Consider the following 20,898-nt stretch of genomic DNA (forward strand, 5'->3'; position numbering starts at 1 on the left):
GTAGTCCCAAGTCAGGTCATATAAACCTTTACAATAAAAAAAGACATGCAACAAGAACAAATAAAAACAAATAGAATTATTACACCAAGACAGAAATAAGTCAAAAAATGCAATCGACCTATAAGGCACCTCACAGGCCCATCTACTCTTGTGCCTTGTGTGAGCTCCACCTCCAGTGCAAAACCTAATATATAAAATAGACGTACTTGATTTTTTTTTCAAATTCTAAATACCGAGAAACTTATATTTAAAAAAAATTCTTACAGTAATGAAATGAAAATGACTTTTTATCATGAGTTTTAATGGCCTTTTTGAATAATGATTCTAATGAATTTGGTTCAAATCACATTAAGTGCTGTTTTTTAATGACCGGTTAGTGAAAAAATACTTAATATGTGAAAGAATAAATGGATGTAAGAACATACTTGCAGCAATTTAACAATGCTGGACACATTTATAACATGACTTTTAAAAGTGAAGGTTGAGTTCAGAGTGTGCCCAGGATACCTGAATTTTTTTTTTACAATCTCGAGCTCTTCCGCTTGCAGGAACACACTGAGACCTTCACACACATAAAAAAATATTTTTGAGACTCACCTTAATGCAGCTGTACACACTGACAGCATAACTTCATAGAACTAATTTGCAGAGTTTTCAGAACAAGCTTGATTTTTCCTGATATGAATAAACAGACTTGACCAATCAGACCACTGCATTTGGGAACAAGGGCACTTGTACTGAATATACAGTGATTTGGAAATATTAAAATAATACTACTTTACCTCAGACACACATCTAGACACTGCTCTGGGTCAGTCGGTTCTCTGAAATGATTTCTCTGTCTCCTCAGATGTTGCTCCAACTCTGCCAACAAGAGTTCAAACTGCCCCACTGACATGCTGAAATATGTAGGAAAGCAGTCATGATACAGCTTCAACTCCTGGATCAAACTGTGAAATGCTCCCTGCTGCTGCATTCTCTTGAGAATTGGATAAACCTAGAATCTTAGTTTCCCCCTTTTCTTGTTTAGAAACATGAGGACAGGCTCCTCATTGCTTGGTATCGACTCCATTTTTGTGTGTGCATTTTTATCATTTTCAGATATGTTACATGACAAATTGGCAATAATATGGAATGATATCACAATGTGCTCAGTGTGTAAAGGACCTCTACTGGTCATTCTGTAAACAAAATATATACTGTGTGTTTTTTTTTAATAAATATATTTAATAAGAAACATACTTTAACAAGATATTCCTGGATGTGAGTCAGTGCCTCTGCAAGAGTTAAGTGGTGTATGTATAAAAAGCATTTTCAGTAGACCATGTTCAGGTTTAGAGATAACCGGACCAAAGTCGATTTAGTTTATTTGTGGAAAGGACAGATAAGATTTGATGATTCCAGTGGGGCTTTTGGGTGATGAATGTTGATGTTTGCATATGTGTGTTATTACAGTAACAGCAGAAACCCCTTAGAAGATGTGTTTGGCTGATCATTGGGTCCTACAGCGCTGCACACAAATACACACACCCAAATGGGCAGCTATTCTGGATGACTGAGTGTACAGAGACAATCAATGAGACTTGTGGTTCAGAGCAGGGTTCTGTCTGCTCTGCCACCTCTGCTCAACCAAATGCTTGGGTTTGGTTTTAAAACCTTCACCTTTTATTACCTCTCCTGCAATGGGCTAAAGGCTGGATGATATTTCCCTAATTAGACAAGACGAGCCTTGTAATAGTTGTGAATTCACCTCAAATATGTGATAAAATGAATCCCAGTGAAAATTAAAATTAAATAAACAGATTACAAGCAGTGCACTAAAGAAACACTGTGTGAAATATCGCATTAAAACACACGTCGTGATTCAGTGGTTATATTATTTGTTGAGAACAAGAAGCATCATACAAACCTTGTAAAGGAATTTACTATTAATGCTTACAGACAACACTATCACCCAGGAGGCTGAAAAGGCTCTTTTTGATGCAGGCAAATATTGTGTTGGAGTCACTGTCAGAGGATAATGAAATGGGTATTTATGCAACCATGCGCACAGTTCAAACTGATGCTAAGCTTGTCGACAGAATCTGTAATCAGTCACCAGCTCAGAGCCCACGGGGACATGCTGTTTGAGTGAAATCAGAGGAAAAGCAGAAAAACCTCAAAGAATGCAGCCCCGTTTCACTGATATTTTACTATAAGTTTATAACATGATGAGTATTGACAAGAACCAAAAGAAGTCGCATACATACAGTAGGTCCTGTGAGAGCTTCACAAAGCTTTATAGGGAGTGAAAAACAAGCTAAATTTAAAGTTGTTCTTTTTTTTTAGTTTTTAAATGTGGTTTTTATCTTTCATAGTTGAAAAAAAGGAAATGTCAACAGTTGAAAGTCAAAATGCACGGACAGAAAAAAATGTTTTCCACAAACTGTGGCACCACACTCCCATTAAAATCACCAGGGGGGAAGAACTATGAGTTAATTAATCATCCACCACAATATATCCATACCAGTATATACTGGTACTCAGTAGATACTCCGTAAATAGGCACAACAAAATCACAGAGATCATATGTAAAGTTGAAATCTGAATTGTGTGACTGGTACAGCAATCAAACCCCTAACTATCAAACTGGGTTCATTCTTCACAAATACGAGGTGTAACACAACAGGGGTAACTTAAAACATCGAGTGATTCTTTCAGTTCAAGCAAGTTAAACAAAAAGACCTGATTTAAATTTGACTGCCACTCCCTTTTAAATACTTACTTGTTTTGCATTATGGCAATTCGAGTGCTAATGTCACACTTTGAATATTCCCAGGAAGTCCAGTTTTCTAAGTCCCATTGTGCCAGAGATTAGGTAGTGTTCTCTCACAAATAAATGCTACAGCATAGCTAAGTTTGCATTAGCATTCTAACCCTGGGGGAAGTATTACCAGCACACAACTCCTTTAATGATGAAGAAAACATTGACCATGCTCCTGTTTGTACTTCTAACCTGACACACCCTCTTCAGCCTTGGAGCCTGTGGTCTCTTTTCAGTTTGAAGATGGCTGTTTGATCTTCAACATGAAGACTTGAATCCCCACATACGGTGTGTCTGTAGCTCAGGTGGTACACTGAAAGAAAGGCCATGTTGGATTTACTTGATTCAGTAGTGGACACTGGTTGCACACAAATGTTTTGCTTTGGCAGAAACCTAAACAACTGAGTTAAATCAACACAACTTTTTCATATTCAATAAACGTGTGCATTTTGTGTTCATAAAACGCGATTGAAACATGTTTAGATGAAGGAAGTTGAGCTGGAATATTTTAATCCTTCACAATTTTGTCATTTTATTTCAACACTATTCAATAACTTTTAGCCCAGTACTACTTGGTCACTTAAATACTACATGTTGTCTTCATATTACATAATATTCAACATAGTCTAGAGTCTGGTTACCATAAAAGTTGGATGGATCTACAACAACTACCATCCTCCTGTCTTTATCCTGGTTGCAGGGGGGCTGGGAAATAACCAATAATAAATTATTGTGTTCAAATTACAAGTCAGACTTTTTTAATGTAACAACCACCCAATTTACTTTTTTCGGTATACTGAAAACAGTAGAGGCGGCTGCTCAACTTGACTGAGATGGATGCCTTCCTGAAACCACGATCCAAAGCACGTGAGACTGAAATCTTGAACAATTTAATCAAGCCTCTCTGCATATCATGTAGTTACACTTAACTTTAAAGCATGAGGCACTTGTGTTAAATACACGCAAGATGCTTACGTAAATCCAAGAGCTGGCCAATCCCTTTTTTTCAGTGTAGAGCAGCTCACCCACTAATCGGAACGTTGGTGTTTTGATCCCTGAACCTACCTGTCCTTGAATCTGATATGTAGGTTAATACATGTTTCTTTCAGACAAGTTAATTTTCCATGTGCCTGGCACTGCTTTTTGTGATGGCGTGGAGATACTTGATCAATAATAAAAATATAATGAAATCCCACAGCCTGCTTACACTTTCAGCATATCCCTTTTTCCTTTCATCTCCATGATGAGTTCATGTAAAGTTGCTTTCATGGTACCTCAGCATCTAGCTACAGAAGTGAAGCAGGTATAAACAACCCAACTTTCTTACTTTCTTTCTTTCTTTCTTTCTTTCTTTCTTTCTTTCCTTTAGTGGCAGGTAATGCACAATTTGTCTCAAACTGTGTCTGACAGTAAATGCACATTTATTTACAGCAATAACGTTTCCTTTGGAGAGAAACTCAGAGATGGAAAAAGATATAAGGCAGTCAGGACAGGAGAGGAAGATGAGAGATTATTTTCTCAGGTAAGGAGCAATGTTCTCTCTAAACTGCGCGCGTGTGCAATTGCGCACTGCTGGCACGGTCTCTGTGCACAGAAAATCTGCGCTGTGCACAAAAAAATAAATCTAACCGGAATTGAAATTAAAATTAAAGCTTTAAAAATTCTGTTTTGCAGTGTTAGTCAGTAAGTGACTGGCTGCTCCCGTATGGGATTAGAACAATGCCGCCTTATCCCATAGTCCAGCCAATGATGCGATTCACATTCGTATATACGCAGCTAATCAATGTCGTTGACAGGCTGTGACAGCGTCCTTATGTGCTGACACCGGTGTTTTAGCTGGCAAAGCTGCTTGGCTGATGTGGAGTGAAGCCACGTTAATTACAACCTGTACCTGTAATTACAACCGAGCCCCACCCTCAACAGAGCAATCGAAGTCACATTGCCCAGCCTCGCCCCCCTTAGTTCCTCCTTACCACCTTCATGCTTTGTCTCCGCAGTCTGATGTGTGATGTGTGGAGGGTCCGGGCTGCGAGGATTATGGCAGTGGTGACTTTTCCCAGGAGAAGCTGGGACCCTGTTTACTAGAAGGTTTTAAAATTTCTGTACTTTTAGGTGACAGAAGGAGACATGTGGCCTGGTCAAAACACAGAGAGCTGCACTCTAAAAGATCTTTAAATATAGTAAACATACCTTGTGTGCCACAGACTGCTCCCAAACACGAGGGGACAAGTAATGCCTCTAAAACACTTAAGTTGGCTTTATTAAACGTTAGATCTTTAGCTGGGAAAACATTTTTAATTAATGATTTAATCACTGAGCACAGCCTTGATTTTATGTTTTTAACTGAAACTTGGTTGGACCAAAATAACAGTGGAGCTGTTCTCATCGAGACGACCCCTCCTAACTACAGTTTTATCAGTGAGGCCAGGGTGAGCAGGAGAGGAGGAGGGGTTGCTGTCTTATTTAATGAATCATTTCAATGTAAGCAGCTATCTCCTGGAAGTTTTCAGTCTTTTGAATATGTGGCTTTACAGCTGAAGGCCCCATCCAAAGTTGTGTTTCTTAATGTTTACAGGCCTCCCAAATACTGCACAGACTTTTTTAATGACCTCAGTGAACTGCTGTCTGTGATCTGTGTTGATTTCGACTGTGTAATTATTGTTGGGGATTTTAACATCCATGTGGACAACCCTCAGGACAAAGGGACTAAAGACCTGAGTAACACTCTGGGCAACTTTGGGCTGACTCAGCATGTAACAGAGGCCACACATAATAGAGGACACACTCTCGACCTACTGATCTCCAAGAGCCTGAGCATTTCAAACATTACTGTGTCTGATGTGGGCTTATCTGATCATTACTGTGTTTTCTTTGAAAGTAAAATCTCAGCCCACACAAATATATCAACAGCAGTGATCACAAAACGGTGTATAACTGAAGACAGTAGTGAGATCTTTAACCAGGTCTTCCCATTAACACCTGACCTGTCCAAAGGTTCAGTCAATGAGCTCGTCAATAGCTTTAATGCAAAAATGTTAAATGTAATGGATACTATTGCCCCCATTAAGGTGAAGGTTATCTCTGGAAGGAAAAAGTCTCCATGGAGAAACTCCACACTAGTGAAAAATGAAAAAAGAGAGTGTAGGAAAGCTGAGCGCAGATGGAGAAAAACAAACCTCCAGGTTCATTATGACATCTATAAAGAGAAACTTCACAATTATAATTTACAACTGAGGAGTGCAAGAAGGTCCTACTTCTCTGACATCATCACTAAAAACAGCCATAATGCTCGGGTCTTATTTTCTACAGTTGACAGGCTAACAAACCCTCCTGTGCCAGTGGCAGCTGAACTTCATTCGACCATGGCCTGCAATGACTTTGCCAAATTCTTCACAGACAAAATCCAAAAGATTAGACAAGCAGTTGGTACATCAACAGCAGATCCAGGATATGTACTGTGTCCACCGAAAAACTGTTTAAACACCATCAAACAGTTTCACCCGATTAACAGCAAAGACCTGGAGGACATCTTAGGTCAACTGAACTCCTCCTCTTGCTGTTTAGATGTCCTGCCAACAAGTTTTTTCAAAAAGGTCTCAAAGACTATAGAGTCAGACCTGTTACAGATCGTCAACTTTTCCTTAATGTCAGGTGTGTTTCCAGAACCACTAAAAACTGCTGTAATCAAACCTATACTGAAAAAGGACAATCTTGACAAGACACAAATGAAAAACTACAGGCCGATCTCAAATCTCCCATTTTTAAGTAAGATCATTGAAAAAGCAGTTTCTCAACAGCTCAATTACTTCTTAAAACAGAATAACTGCTACGATGCCTTCCAGTCAGGTTTTAGACAGAACCACAGCACTGAAACCGCTCTGACAAAAGTGTTTAATGACATATGTCTGAACACAGACAGTGGAAAAATGTCAGTCCTAGTTTTACTGGATCTCAGTGCAGCATTTGATACAGTTGACCACAACATATTACTCAAACGACTGGAGAACTGGGCAGGTCTTTCAGGAACTGTACTAAACTGGTTCAAAACATACTTAGAAAACAGGAAATACTTTGTATCAATAGGTAACTTCACATCCGAGCAGACAAGTATCACATGTGGAGTTCCCCAAGGTTCCATCTTGGGACCCCCTCTGTTTAACATTTACATGCTCCCACTGGCACAGATTATAAAGAACAACAAAATAAACTACCACAGCTATGCAGATGACACACAAATATATATCACAATGTCACCAGGAGACCGAGGCCCTGTACAGGCTCTTGGTAAATGCATTGAGGAAATTAATGACTGGTTGTGCCACAATTTTCTCCAACTAAACAAAAACAAAACTGAAGTAATAGTCTTTGGCGCCAAAGAAAAACGATTACAGGTCACCAGAGAACTTCAATCTATACATCTAAAAACCACAAACCAGGCGAGAAATTTGGGTGTAGTGATGGATGCAGACCTAAACTTAGAAAAACACATTAAGACAATAACAAAATCAGCTTACTATCACCTCAAGAATATTTCAAGGATAAAAGATCTGATGTCTCAACAGGACCTGGAAAAACTAGTCCATGCATTCATTTTTAGTAGGCTTGATTACTGTAACAGCATCTTTACAGGTCTACCTAAAAAATCAGTCAGACAACTACAGCTCATTCAGAACTCTGCTGCTCGAGTCCTCACTAAGACCAAAAAAGTGGACCACATCAGTCCAGCTCTGAGGTCTTTACACTGGCTGCCTGTCCGTCAGAGGATAGACTTTAAAGTTCTGATGCTGGCCTATAAAGCTCTGAATGGTTTAGGACCAAAATACATCAGTGACCTCCTGACCCAGTATGAACCTTCCAGATCCCTCAGGTCATCTGGATCCGGTCTTTTATCAGTTCCCAGAGTCAGAACCAGACACGGAGAAGCTGCATTCAGCTTTTATGCTCCTTATATCTGGAACAAACTCCCAGAAAGCCTCAGATCAGCTGAAACACTCAGTTTATTTAAATCCAGGTTGAAGACTCACCTATTCTCAGCTGCATTTGAATAAAGCACCAAATCCACACTTTTAAGCTTAAATTTCAAAACTTACATTAACTACTGATCTTATCTATTTCTGATTTTATCTGTTTTGATTTTATATACTGTTTTGTTTGTTTGTTAAGCTTAAATTTCAAAACTTACATTAACTACTGATTTTATCTACTGTTCTGATTTTATCTGTTTTGATTTTATATACTGTTTTGTTTGTTTGTTTGTTTGTTAAGTGGGTTTAGAGCTCTGGGTAGCTCCCCAGCTGGGTCTAGACTGGGTCTAGAGAGTATTTTAAATTCAGGGAATTTAAAATAGAAAGTAGCTCGTCCACAGAAGGACTGGTAGCTCCCCTTACGATAAGGGTTCAGATCGCGCGAACAGGTGTGGGATTAGAGCTCTGGGTAGCTCCCCAACTGGGTCTAGACTGGGTCTAGAGAATATTTTAAATTCAGGGAATTTAAAATAGAAAGTAGCTCGTCCACAGAAGGACTGGTAGCTCCCCTTACGATAAGGGTTCAGATCGCGCGAACAGGTGTGGGATTAGAGCTCTGGGTAGCTCCCCAACTGGGTCTAGACTGGGTCTAGAGAGTATTTTAAATTCAGGGAATTTAAAATAGAAAGTAGCTCGTCCACAGAAGGACTGGTAGCTCCCCTTACGATAAGGGTTCAGATCGCGCGAACAGGTGTGAAATGTGTGTATTTAGTTAGTTTGTTTGTTTGCTTGTTTTAATCAATTTTAAATCATGCTTTTTATTTGTTTTTGTTTCTAATGTCTCTGTAAAGCACTTTGAATCACCTTGTTGTTGAATTGTGCTATACAAATAAATTTGCCTTGCCTTGCCTTACTACCATTGGAGATGTGAGCAGGACAGACGGAACAATTGACGGAAAAAGTGTGGACTTTATACCAGTTTTTAAATTGTGTTGATAGGCCACATAAAACCAGAGTTATGATAAAAATATATGCAATGTTTGGTTTTCTTCCTTACGGAGCCCCGCAAGGGACATGGGAGAAAAAAAATTAAGATGAACTTTTGCGAGATCTCGCAAAAGTTCATCTTAATTTTTTTTTATCTGTTTATATTTACTGCGCGAAGAAATGGTAAAAACAAAGCACTCTCCGCTCTCCGCCTGTGAGCAAACCCCTGCCCCCACCCTTTAAGTGTACCTGTAAGTGGGCTAAAGCAGTTAATTAAAAGTAGTCTAACATAAATGTAAATGCTGTAATTTGATTATTTTAATAAACCATGTAACTTGGATGGATTCGATGCTGGCGTGACCACAGTGCACACGTCTGCTGTGGCTCACAGTGGTCCAAGTGTCGGCTCAGGGAGTTTGTACATTTGCTCAGACACATGAAGAATTAGAGGGAACATTAGTAAGGAGTGTTCAGCAAGTGAAATTTTATTGATATCTTCCTGTCCTAATTTATTTAAAAAATTGAAATCAGATATCTGATCTATATAAGATCTGTTGCTGAAATATGTTTTTCTGAAATTTTCTGCAAAAGAAATTGTCCTATACTAATTCTGTGTTATGCAAACTTTGCATGATTATAATGTAGACCTGCTAAGTAGTTCAGAGCAAACTAGTTAGTTTGCAGTACTGTGATGACGTTTACTGTAATTCACTGTATGTTGGACTAGTACAGCGCAGACATGGTGTTCTTGGTCAGAGTTAAACTGCAGACATCAATTTTGCATTTGACATCAATTTAATTTTCAAGGTGATTAATTTTTATTTGCTCTCTGAACAAGACCTTGTATAAATACTAGCTTTTTATGCACAGCCATACAGCTTGTGAAACATCTGCTTATCTTGTTGAATTCAGTTGGCTAAATCCACATAGAGCAGTGAATTCGGGTGGTAGCAGCACAGATTACCTGATCACAGCCTCACAGAACTAGTTTTATAGGACATATTTCTAAGTAATCCTTTTTTTACACATGCCACCCCAGTACCTGCTAAATCCCACTTTAAACCCTGCGCAACATGATAAAAAATCCACACAAATAAAAGTTAGTGCTTGCACCTACTGGCATAACCGTGCTGTGCCCTCTTCTTGTGCAGCAGGAATTGTCTCTGAGCTCACTGATCACACCTCATGCTGCATATAAGAACAAGAAAGCACTCCCATTTTTTTTCTCCTGCGATGTACTACAAGGCAGTTTGTCTTATCATCGATTCCTAGCAGTTATTTGCGGTCACTCATGGAGCCTTCTTGTGGCAGCACAACCACAGTGCTATAGCTGAGCTGCAGTTTCATAATTAAAACACACTCACACACACACAAAGTGGGATTTCAGTTAGACATATACCAATAAATATGTAGATAAATATGTATGAAACAGTCCTCATTACTTCTTAAAGTCTTTATCCAGAGGGCTGGTGTGACAGAACAGGATTCAAGGGATCGCATGAGATGGAAGAAGATGATCCACTGTGGTGAATCCTAAAGAGAGCAGCTGAAAGAGGACAAAAGTTTTATATCTGCATAACTACTTGAAGAAAATGTGTCAACTGCAAACTTAACAACTACAAATCCTGCGTACTTGAACAAATCAAATAATAGGCGAACTCATTACACTATTGATACGTTACTTACTGAACTTCCAGTCGTAGCGATGGTACCCTGGTGAAAAAAATTCATTTTGACTTAATGGTTTGGTGCTTTCTCTTGACAGTTATCTCAGGAAAGTGACACATTACAAGTTGCTTAAGTGTCTCTCTCTGCTCTCACTTATCATTCATATTTTATGCAGTTGTGTTACAAATTGGTTTTCGTGGAAAAATTGTGCCACCATGCTGTGTGTGATATGAAATGATGGCATATTAGTACCTCAGTGAGGGTAACCTCTGGAATAGCTTTATCTTTTAGGAAGATGGCAAGTGGTGTCTTCTGGTGATTTGTGCCCTGGTCTCTTAACCATCACTGGGGCTAAGCTGAAAAGTCGTGCTAAATGTTTTTAATTCACTTTGAGTTCCGCTATAAAAATGAAGCTAAAGCCTCAGAGTTTAACTGAATACCACATGAACTTTGGTAACAAGTGCTACACAAAGAAATGTTCTTTTTGCTGGAAGCAACAGCAACACTTACACTGTCTGTGCTGATGCGTGCAGAGATATCCTCCGAAAAATCCATGACCTCAGGTATTCAGTAGCCTGGGAACTAGACAAAAAAGAGAGGTCATGATTCGTTTGGTCAGACAGAATATGTCTGAGCCACCTCCCGTTAAAACAGGTTTCCATCTATTAGGCCTATCAAAACCATTTAATGTATGTAAGTATGTGTAGCAGGCTTAATACAGAGATATAACCATGTAATCTTTATAGATTTTTTAGTTGCTCAATTACATATAGTAACACATTTTCTTGCTCTGATTGGTTGGAGCCTGATTCAGTTGTGTCCAGACTCATGTCCATCTGGAAATCCAAACAGAGCTTAAAGATTACTGACACATTTTCGTAGCATTGTGAGGGGTATTTACTAATTGTAAACAAGAACATTTGGCTTGAAAGTTTACAGGTTTCGTGCCCTAGCTGGCTCTTTATAATGGAAGCCCTGCTGACTAGATTGCTTTCCTCGAGGCTTTATTATCAGTAGTTATTTTTAAAAAGACCTGACCAAGAAACTTTTTCCTTCACAGTGGCTGACTGACACCAAATTTTCCAAGTCAATTTAACATGTTAGCAGCTCAGGTTATAGAATTGTAAAAACACATTTAGAAAACCATCTTGTGACCTGCCAGGCTAAAAGTGAGACAGCCTGAGTCACCCACCACAGCCATAAATTATACAGCATGTGGGTAGTAAATGGGATGATTTCATGCCCTGAGAGTAACCAGTCACTTTGCTTAACACATTAGAGAACATTTTATATAAATTTGAGTTTTGATTAATTTTATTTTAATAGTAAAAAGCATGTGCATGTGGTAAAACTGTCTTATTACCAAGTTACTGGACAGTTCTGAAAATGTGAAGAGCTGCAAAGGGAGAGCATCAGATCAACATCTACTTAACACATTTCCACAGATAGCAAGACACTTCAAACTTGCTGACAGAGCTGACATGAGTCCTCTTGATAATAAGGATGTGGGCATATACTGTTGACAGGGTGTTCCATGGTTGGAAAGTTTATTTCTCTTCCACTCTGCTGTCAGCAATCGCCATCTATATTTAATATTTCCATTTCCCTCTAGTCTGCCCTCTTGACCTGTTCTTGGGTAACTTTCAAAACATACACCCAATCTTAAGATAATACCGACCTTTCTGGATGACAATAAAGCATCAAGTGACTAACTAATTGGTTAATAAAAAAAAGATTACACTCTCCTATGTTTGTATTTCTATATCTAACATATGTAAAATTGCCCAACCTAAATAACAAGTGGATGTTGGAAACACAAAAAAGCGAAACCACATTATCAGATATCTAAGCAGTTTTTTTTCCTTAAGAAAAAAACTGATGATATTTCATTCCTATGCACTGCAGTATGAAAAGAAACTGCTGCATGGCTGAACCCCCCCCCCCCCACCTTATCTACTGTAGATATTCCACGATGTTACTTTTCCCCTTTTTCTATTTTGTCAGAATTTTTGTTACATTTCTTTGTGTCAAAAGTTTCAGAACATGCATTATGTCAGGCTCTGCTTACTGTCTATCTGCTGACTCCCACGGGAAAAAATAGAATCTTCTGCAAGAAAATAATCCCTCTATAATCATGCTGTTTGAAGCTAAACTTCATCTTATGCATTAGTAAACTTTCTATAACATGAAGAGAAGTAAATTGGTAATAGCGCAGCAACGCTGATAAAATGACTAAAATATATGCAACTGGTTTAATGTGCTTTGGTGTAAGCTTAAATCTAACATGCAATGAGCTGGGCTATATAGATGTGAGTGCAGATGGCAGACCTAACAGAGTATGCACCTGAGAAAAGCCCATTATTGCTACATTGTGCTAATTGGGTTTTGTTTTAAGAGCCTTTCTCTGATTTATCCCCAGGGTATGCTGCCATGATGTGTTGGTATATAGGCCTGGAGAGAACAGGAAATATGAACAGCTGCTACCGCTGCTCTGCTCTAGGTCCGGTCCAAGCTGTCCTCATTCTATCTATCTGTTTCCATGTGGTTTTGTTTCTTCTTTTGCTCCTCTTCTTTCATCATTGCCACAAAAATATGCGACAGTAGATGAGAGCACTTTTAATAACAATGTTTCCTTTTAATAGAAAGACAGTACAGTCTGCACATTGTATATGCAAACAGTTTTGGCAATGCTACATATCTGGTTATTAGCAAATTAGCTTATACAATATAAACCCTCATTGTCCCAGTATGAGCATAGATGAGTATAGGCAGCTTTGAAGACATGATGTACAGTGATGTACTCTGATTACTCTTTTTTTTCATCACAAAAAGAACTTAATCGTCAAAACCGCCTCCCTTAATTCTATTCTGTTCTATGTATGTCGCTCCTTTGGACATGTGAATTGGCCCCAGTTGTCTGACTGATGTGTTATTCTGGACAGGCAGCTTTGCTCTGCTCTGTATTCTGTCTTCAAACACAGTGGGGACTCCTCAGTTAGTTGCCAGCATGTGGGCCTCTGGGATAGTATTGTCCAGATGCTTCTCTCCCAAACCAGGAGGTTTCATTGCCAAAGGGAACTTGCTGCTCTAATTAAACATCACTATATGTGCCACTATGCATGTGCATGAGCACTCTGTAAAGTGTTTGGCCCATTACATCCACAGTCCTGCACCCTACACGTAATAATCTACAAAAAAGTTTGTATTTGTGAGGTTCTTTTTGGTACTATTTTGTACTGAACATAATCAAAGTACTTACAATGTGTTCTTATCAACCCAAGTACGAAGACTATATATTGCTTGACAGGTTTTACTAGTGTTGATACAATAACCTGAGTGTGGATGTGTGACTTTAAGAAATAAAATCATTATGTATATTTTAAATATTTTTACTAGAAACACGTGAATTTGTTCCTCTTACATATCAAATGTGACCTTAGTTTATCTTTGAATACATACATGCTATTTATTTGAACTATATAAATGTGATAATCACATGTTTGCTCAGTTGCTTAGTACTTAACTGAATCTTATTTACTTATCATAAAGCGTGTTAAACATGATAAATGTGAACTCAGTTAGACTGCTGTTGTAGTCTTGGTTCGAGAATATTATCTGAAACATAGTCGTTATTAAATGATCATCATGTTTCACATTCTCTATAGAAATGTCTCATTCTTGAAGTCTTTTTCCCCGCCCTATTTCTGTTAAATGCATTGAAAAGAGCCCCATGGTGGATTTAACATTATTGAAGCAGTTGTCCAGGCTTTAATCTGTGACTTGAGGCCGTCATTATCCATCAGAGGAGATAGTCTGTCCCCTCCAATTTCCTTCCTGTGTCCATCTCTTCCCTTTGCGCTTCCCTCTCCTTCATAAATATTCAACATGCCAGCCCGTAATTTACACACACAGTCTGCCACTCCCCATCATTTCTACACCTGGACACATGGACACTGACATTCCCTTCTGCCCTAATCTTCTTTTGTGTCCTTTATGTCTCTCCTCTTCCTCTCTTTCTCAACCCTTATCTACTTTATACTTTTTTCATCTGCTGTCAACTCTCCTTTCCCCTCACATCCTTCATCCCATCTAACTTTGTGCCTAAAACAATTCAAACATTCCTTGTTGAAGGGCAAAGTTTCAAAGACTCGTTTAAGTAAAATGCCAAGCTTGACGATTCACTCTTGACCTTGGTACAAACAGTTTAGCGACTGAAAATTGAATGTTCTGGTTATTAACGTAATATTTTAAAAGTTAATTGTGACACAAAGTTGATATGCCGTGCCAATACTGTGTATGAAAAGAAAGAGCACAGTTAATCTATATTTTTATATTAAAATGCTGGCATTCATCCACCCAGCACTGACGTTAAACCACACTTGCATCAGGTTGGTAAACTTTCATGTTCTCGTACCAGATTCAGACTCTTTCATAAAAATGAATAATTTTAAAAGATTTTCAAAAGAAGCTCACTGAAGATGAGTTAAATAGTATAACTAAACTCAATGGAACATTTGTTGTGCTATATTCTTTTTGTTAAATTAGGTGAGTTGTGCGTAAATAACGTTGGTCTTATTGTAAGGTCACTGTTTAAGCACTAACTGGCATATTTAGTCAGGTGGAATTGAACGTGTCTTTTTTTTTTCCCTAGAGGTTTTTTAAATTTCATGAAAAGCTGGGGTACAAGGAGACTTATTATATTCCAACATTCTCCCAAGTGTCTCAGGTGTAAGACGCACAAGGTTGTTCATCTTAGTCTTACAAATATAACAAGGGCCTTTACATACTATTCAGCACATAATACAACATTATGACATGGTCAATGACACATCGCCATTGACCATGTCGGACGTGATCCCCTGCAGCAGTTCACAGATTTGGACTTTGCGTACGATATAGCCTTACTTGCACCAACACTCCGGGCTCTTCAGAAAACAACCTCATCTTTGGAAAGCGAAGCAGCACCGATAGGACTCAGGATCAGCGGTGAGAACTTGAAGATTATGCGAGTTGGTTACGCTACACCATCAAACACAGTGGTTACTGTGAAGGAGCAGCAGCAGCTAGAAGAGGTGGACAGGTTCATATAGCTGGGTTGCACTTTTAGCAGTGACGGGGACGTGGAGCATGACGTTAAGTGCAGAATTGGGAAAGCATGGGCAGCCTTTCAACGACTACGACCTATATGGATGACCACCGCACTGCCTTTATCAACCAAGTTGCGGCTCCTAAAGACCATTGTTATACCGACGGCACTGTATGCAGCGGAGACTTGGAAATCAACTGCAAAGATCAACCGCCATCTTGATGTCTTCCAATAACGTTGTCTTCGACGGCTGCTCAAGATTACATATCGGGATCGCGTTACCGATGAAGAAGTATATCGCCGTGCGGGAGTAGAGCCGCTCCATGTCCAAGTCACCAAGCGTCGGTTCAGATTTGCCGGTCACATCCTTCGGCTACCGGACCCGAGACCTGCCCGTGTCGCGGTTCTGTGGAACCCAAAGAATGGAAAGAGACGGCGAGGAAGACCCAAAATGACATGGAGGAGGACTTTCCTTGAAGATTTACCTTCAGTCGAACTGTCATGGGATGAAGCAACAACTGCCGCGATAGGGCGAGTTCGATGGCGTTCCCTTGTCGCCCGATGCGCCAATCGGCATGGGAGGATCTAAGTCTAAGTAAGTCAGCACATAATACTGATGTTCACTGCCAAATTTGATGAGAAAAAATAACCACCCCAGCCAAAAAAAACCCCCAAAAAGCACCTGTTTATAACCTGTTTAAAGCAATTTATCAAAGAAAAACCCTTTTAAAGAGCCAACCGACTGTTGCAAAGTTCCTCCGCACCTTAAGATTTACAGTGCAGGACATATTGCACCATTCACTATAGCTATTGATATTTGCCACTTTATTTACAGTACCACAGTAAACCTGCAGTAAATCTGTCATTAACCACATTTCATTTACCATAACCACCATCTCTCCATATGTATGACTGCTCTGCTGCTGCCTGGTGCAGACATTTGCAGAATCATTTAATATTAGATTTTTTTTTTGACAGTTGCATTAAAATTATAGTTAGTGTCATGCAGGAAAATGCCATTACACTTGGTATTACAGACGGCTGAGCTGCCCCAATTCAAGATTAAATATATTGCTGTATTGATAATCTTTAATTAATGGCGCATTAATTCTCAAAATGTTTGTGGTATACCACAAATTTGCCATTATTCAATTTATATAATTTGATTTATCATTATTATTTTAATTATAACAAAGTCTAATAGTACTTATTTCTTCTGAAACAAAAGGGATACATATAGAGAGCAGATTAAGAATTATGTGGTATAACACTATTCCAAGATAATAAAACTCTTAAAAAGTTACTAACAATGATTATTAACTACATTGTGTAAAATCTAGTTAATACTTGATGATTGTGCACTTTTAGCTCTGTCATTTCATTGCTGTCTACACCAAAAGAACAGAGAAACTGTGCATAACATCAAGATCGTTGCTCACTCTGCACTTCTGACCTTCTTCTTTCTTTTTCTATCATTTTGTCACATTAACAGCAGCGTAACTGTTATATATCTTATGTTATTTACACATCTTTAAAACACATTACGAGGCAATGCAACACTGCACATGTGCAACTTCTAAAAACAGTGGTGTCAATGACTGTGACTGTAGCTTAGCATACCCAGAGGCTGAGCACATCTAACCAAGTTTTCTTGCGTATGGGTGAAGAAAATCACGGCATGGGCAGTGAGGGATCTCAGGTCAAACAAAGATAGGGTGATGGGAAAGAAAACAGAGATAAAGAGACATGGTATCAGAGAGAGAGATAGAGGGAGAGTGGTAGGAAATATGAGTGAGGTGGAAAACACAGTATAATCAGTTTTGTTCATCTTCAGGTTTGGTCTGTTGTTTGGTCTGCTGGTCACAGGCAGGACATTTACACTCTGTATCTCACACATAAATCATGTCACATGGCTGAATGAACAGACACCGCCAGCATTTTAGCTTCAACAAAGCCCTGCTCTGTGTGGCCCACCCTGCTGTCATACACAAACACAGTGTGCAGAGGAAAAACCGTGCAGTGTATGGATTCTCATTCTATGCACAGTCATGCATTTGTGCAGAATGTATGCATGTGATCATACTAAGTCATGGGTATGAAAACAGAATCACATGAAGGCCCGTGCAGACAAACACAACCTGCATGAATCCCATGTCAGTTTGCAAGGAGTCCCTTTCATGCACTGTCTAATCAACTGCAAGCCTGCTATAGAAAATATTCTTAATTTCTCTTTTTTCGCCACTATTATCCCTCATTCTTGTCGTCTTCAATTCACATTCTTCACACCTCTCTCGCTCTGTCTTAGGCAGACTGTGCCATACGGTTTCCTTCATTATTGGGAGAGAGAGATGCAGAATTTCTAAATTTCCTGTCAGGTTGTGTTTTGTTGTACAGGTCGAGACAAACAAATGCCACCGTCACGCTCTCGTGGTTTATGCATTCTTGTGTCCCTCCGTGCTGGATAGATGATATCTGGCACAGGTTCCACATGCTGAAGCTCTTTCCTTTTGATGCTTGTACAAACACAGGGGCTGAGACAACAGACTCCAAATGCTTTGATGCAATTAGCCAACAGAGTGTGAAGCAGAAAACCTTTGTAGCTTTTTACACAGCTCGTGAAAACAGTGTCAACTCAAAAGGACGCAGAGATCAGTCCACAGAAGCCGAGTCTCTTTGTTGATGCCACTCCACCCCCTGTGTCTGGGACAGGCTGAGAGAGGATCTAACACTCATACAAAATGGGTAAAAGACAGAGGAGGTATGACAGAGATTCTGGTGGGAGCCATGCTGCCCTGTGTTCAGTGGTCAGTGAAGGGCGTGATCATACAAAAGAGAGTGCATGGATTTTTACGGAAACCTTTAAAATGCTTTGTTGAATACACAAGAAAGGTCAAGCAGTGATAGATCGATAAAGATAAAACATAAAGGGAGCCACATGAGTTCTGCCATTTAAATCTAATTTTTGTCAAATGTGGTGTTCTTTGGCTATGTGGGAAATAGAGTATGGATTATTGTATTATCAGTCAACTAAACTACACCAACCCTAAAAAGACGTTCATGTATATTCTCATGCTACTTTCAATGCAGAAACAAAATACTTTCACTGTACCAGCCGCTCATAAGCCATCAAATATATTTTCCAAGTATGTATGTAAGTTTTTCATACTGGCATATATTTGCAATTAATCAAAACATCAGTGACAAAAATGAATGTGACTGCACATTCATGGATTCTGCCAGGATCTTTTGATCTGAAAAAGTACAGAAGTACACTTTTGTACATCATGCAATCACACAACCTCCAACCAGAAGGTAAGAACTAAATAAGAATCAGCTCAATTTCCAATCAACAGTCTGTCAAGCCCATTTTTTGGGCATCTCTCCAATCTACCCCTGCAAACACTGCATGTCATTAGTGTATTATGTGACCTGCTCCCATTGTAATTACTGGGGTGCTGAACTGCACAGTTATTTGAACATAAACAATTCTTTTTAGGGCACTTGCCCCAAAATGACTGATGTTTTCGAGTTGGTTTTTACTAAACTGTTGTTTGTCTGAACAGCCTTAAACCATAGAGTGTAATCGACCAAACTCAAGATCAATACTTTCAGTGTATAACATTTAAAGCAAAATAACGTGTAACTCCTTGGCTGGTTGACTCCTGTCTCTAAAGATATATGTAGAGTACAGCTGACTGACATCACTGGACTTCCGTCTCTCAGTTAATTTGCCAGCAATAAAAGGACAGATGCAGAATGGGTGGACAGAGAAGAAGACTGGATATTTAACGGGAAGGAAAAGAAAGGGGAGATAAAGAAGATGGAAGAGCCTGTGAGGTTAAAGGAGGGACAAAAATGCAGATAAAGTTGGGCAGAAGAATAGAGAAGGAAATGGATGAACAGAGAAAAAGAGAGAGAGTAAGCAAAAGCAGGAAGGAGAGTGAAAACAGCGGGGCAAGAGTGTTTGGCGAGCTAATTCCCAGATATCGACTCTGCTTTGATTAGTAACTGGAGGGAACCTTTTAATGAGAGGATTCTTTAATCAAACCCCAACATAACACAGCCCACTAAGCTATCTCTTGTATGGGGGGTAGGAAGTGGGAGGGTGGTGTGAATTATTTCTCTCCGCAGACTTCTTCCCTTGTGCAAGTCAACAGATGATCCTGCTGCTCTCCCACAAACTGAGAAGGTAATCGCCTGTGCAAGTATGTTCAGACTCTCAAGTAATTTATTATCTTCAGTGGTCTTATTGCTTCAGATTAAAACCTCCTTTCTAGGAGCTTAAGGAGCTGTGTATTGATGCTTTGCTTAGCACACCGCAGCAATAATGGGGCATTGTAGAGTGCGATTGTCTCCAATACCTGGGCGTTGATTTTGTGTGTGCGCACTCACCTATGTGTGTTATAGTCTCCTGAGAAAAAGAGTAGCTTGTTGTTGTTTGAGAGTAGTGGGGGTGGGGGTCAAGCTTTTCAGAGTGAAAGAAGGAGACAAAGAAAGTGAATGACAGAAAAAAAGAAGTAAGACCTTCAGGGACAAACAGTTTGAGGTACTTTAAGTGTACTTTAGGCAGAAATCTGCACTGCTGGTCTACCTAGCGAGGGTTTGTCTCACTGGTCTCCAATGCGCTCATTAGGAAGCAGGGACAGCGTCTTAGAGACACTCCCTTCCCAAGAGAAAGAAGCCAACTAATTAGAGGTCTGTCCTCCTCCCTGACACATCCATGTCCCCTCTGGAGCATCTAAGCAAACCACTCACTAGTCTAACTGAGCTTGCAGTGTGGGAGAGTTTATAGATGGATCGAAGAAGATGGCAAATACAAATAGTGTTAAATGGGAGATGCCATTTATCACACAGAGACACACAAGTGTAGTGAAAACAGCAAATTTTAACTTCTAGCTTTTTTACAATTAATGTGCTCATAATTGACTCAAACTACTAATGATTGTTTTCATTAAGGATTTGTCATGTGACTGTTTTGTTGAGGGCTTTTTTCAGTGACAATCCAGCCAACATATATGTCAGAAAAGCCTTTTAAATAGCGAATATTTATGAAGGGTAACTGTAAAAAGATGCGCATTAACAGAGACAAAACATTTCTTTTGTGTTATGCCAGTTATCAAATCATCTTGTTTCTCTGGGTGATTAATGAAAAGATCTTAAAAACATGTATAATTCTTTTCCTGCTCTAATTTAATTGACATTGAATAACAGATTATAATTTTTACAATAGTAGATTCATTTAATTACAATGTTATTAACATGTGGGGGAAATTTGCTCTTGATTGCATTCATTGCTCAAATAAAACTTTTTTCTTTGTTTTTCACGTTCATTTTTATGTCTGAAAAGGTGAATTTTCAACACTGCGACGAGATACTTTCTCTTGTGTATT

At 39.1% G+C, this 20,898-nt stretch overlaps 1 long non-coding RNA gene across 1 annotated transcript; it reads right to left on the reverse strand.

The window, feature by feature from the left end:
- Positions 1 to 367: 367 nt before the first annotated feature.
- Positions 368 to 16,455, reverse strand: LOC120721646. The gene is made up of 4 exons (XR_005693215.1): positions 10,933 to 16,455; positions 10,441 to 10,467; positions 10,197 to 10,300; positions 368 to 3,116 (listed from the first exon to the last, which is right to left on the reverse strand). It is a non-coding gene; the product is annotated as an uncharacterized LOC120721646 (long non-coding RNA).
- Positions 16,456 to 20,898: the final 4,443 nt, after the last annotated feature.

Source organism: Simochromis diagramma, unplaced genomic scaffold (assembly GCF_900408965.1).
Source record: "Simochromis diagramma unplaced genomic scaffold, fSimDia1.1 OVJJ01000603.1, whole genome shotgun sequence".
In the NCBI taxonomy this organism is placed as follows: Eukaryota; Metazoa; Chordata; class Actinopteri; order Cichliformes; family Cichlidae; genus Simochromis; species Simochromis diagramma.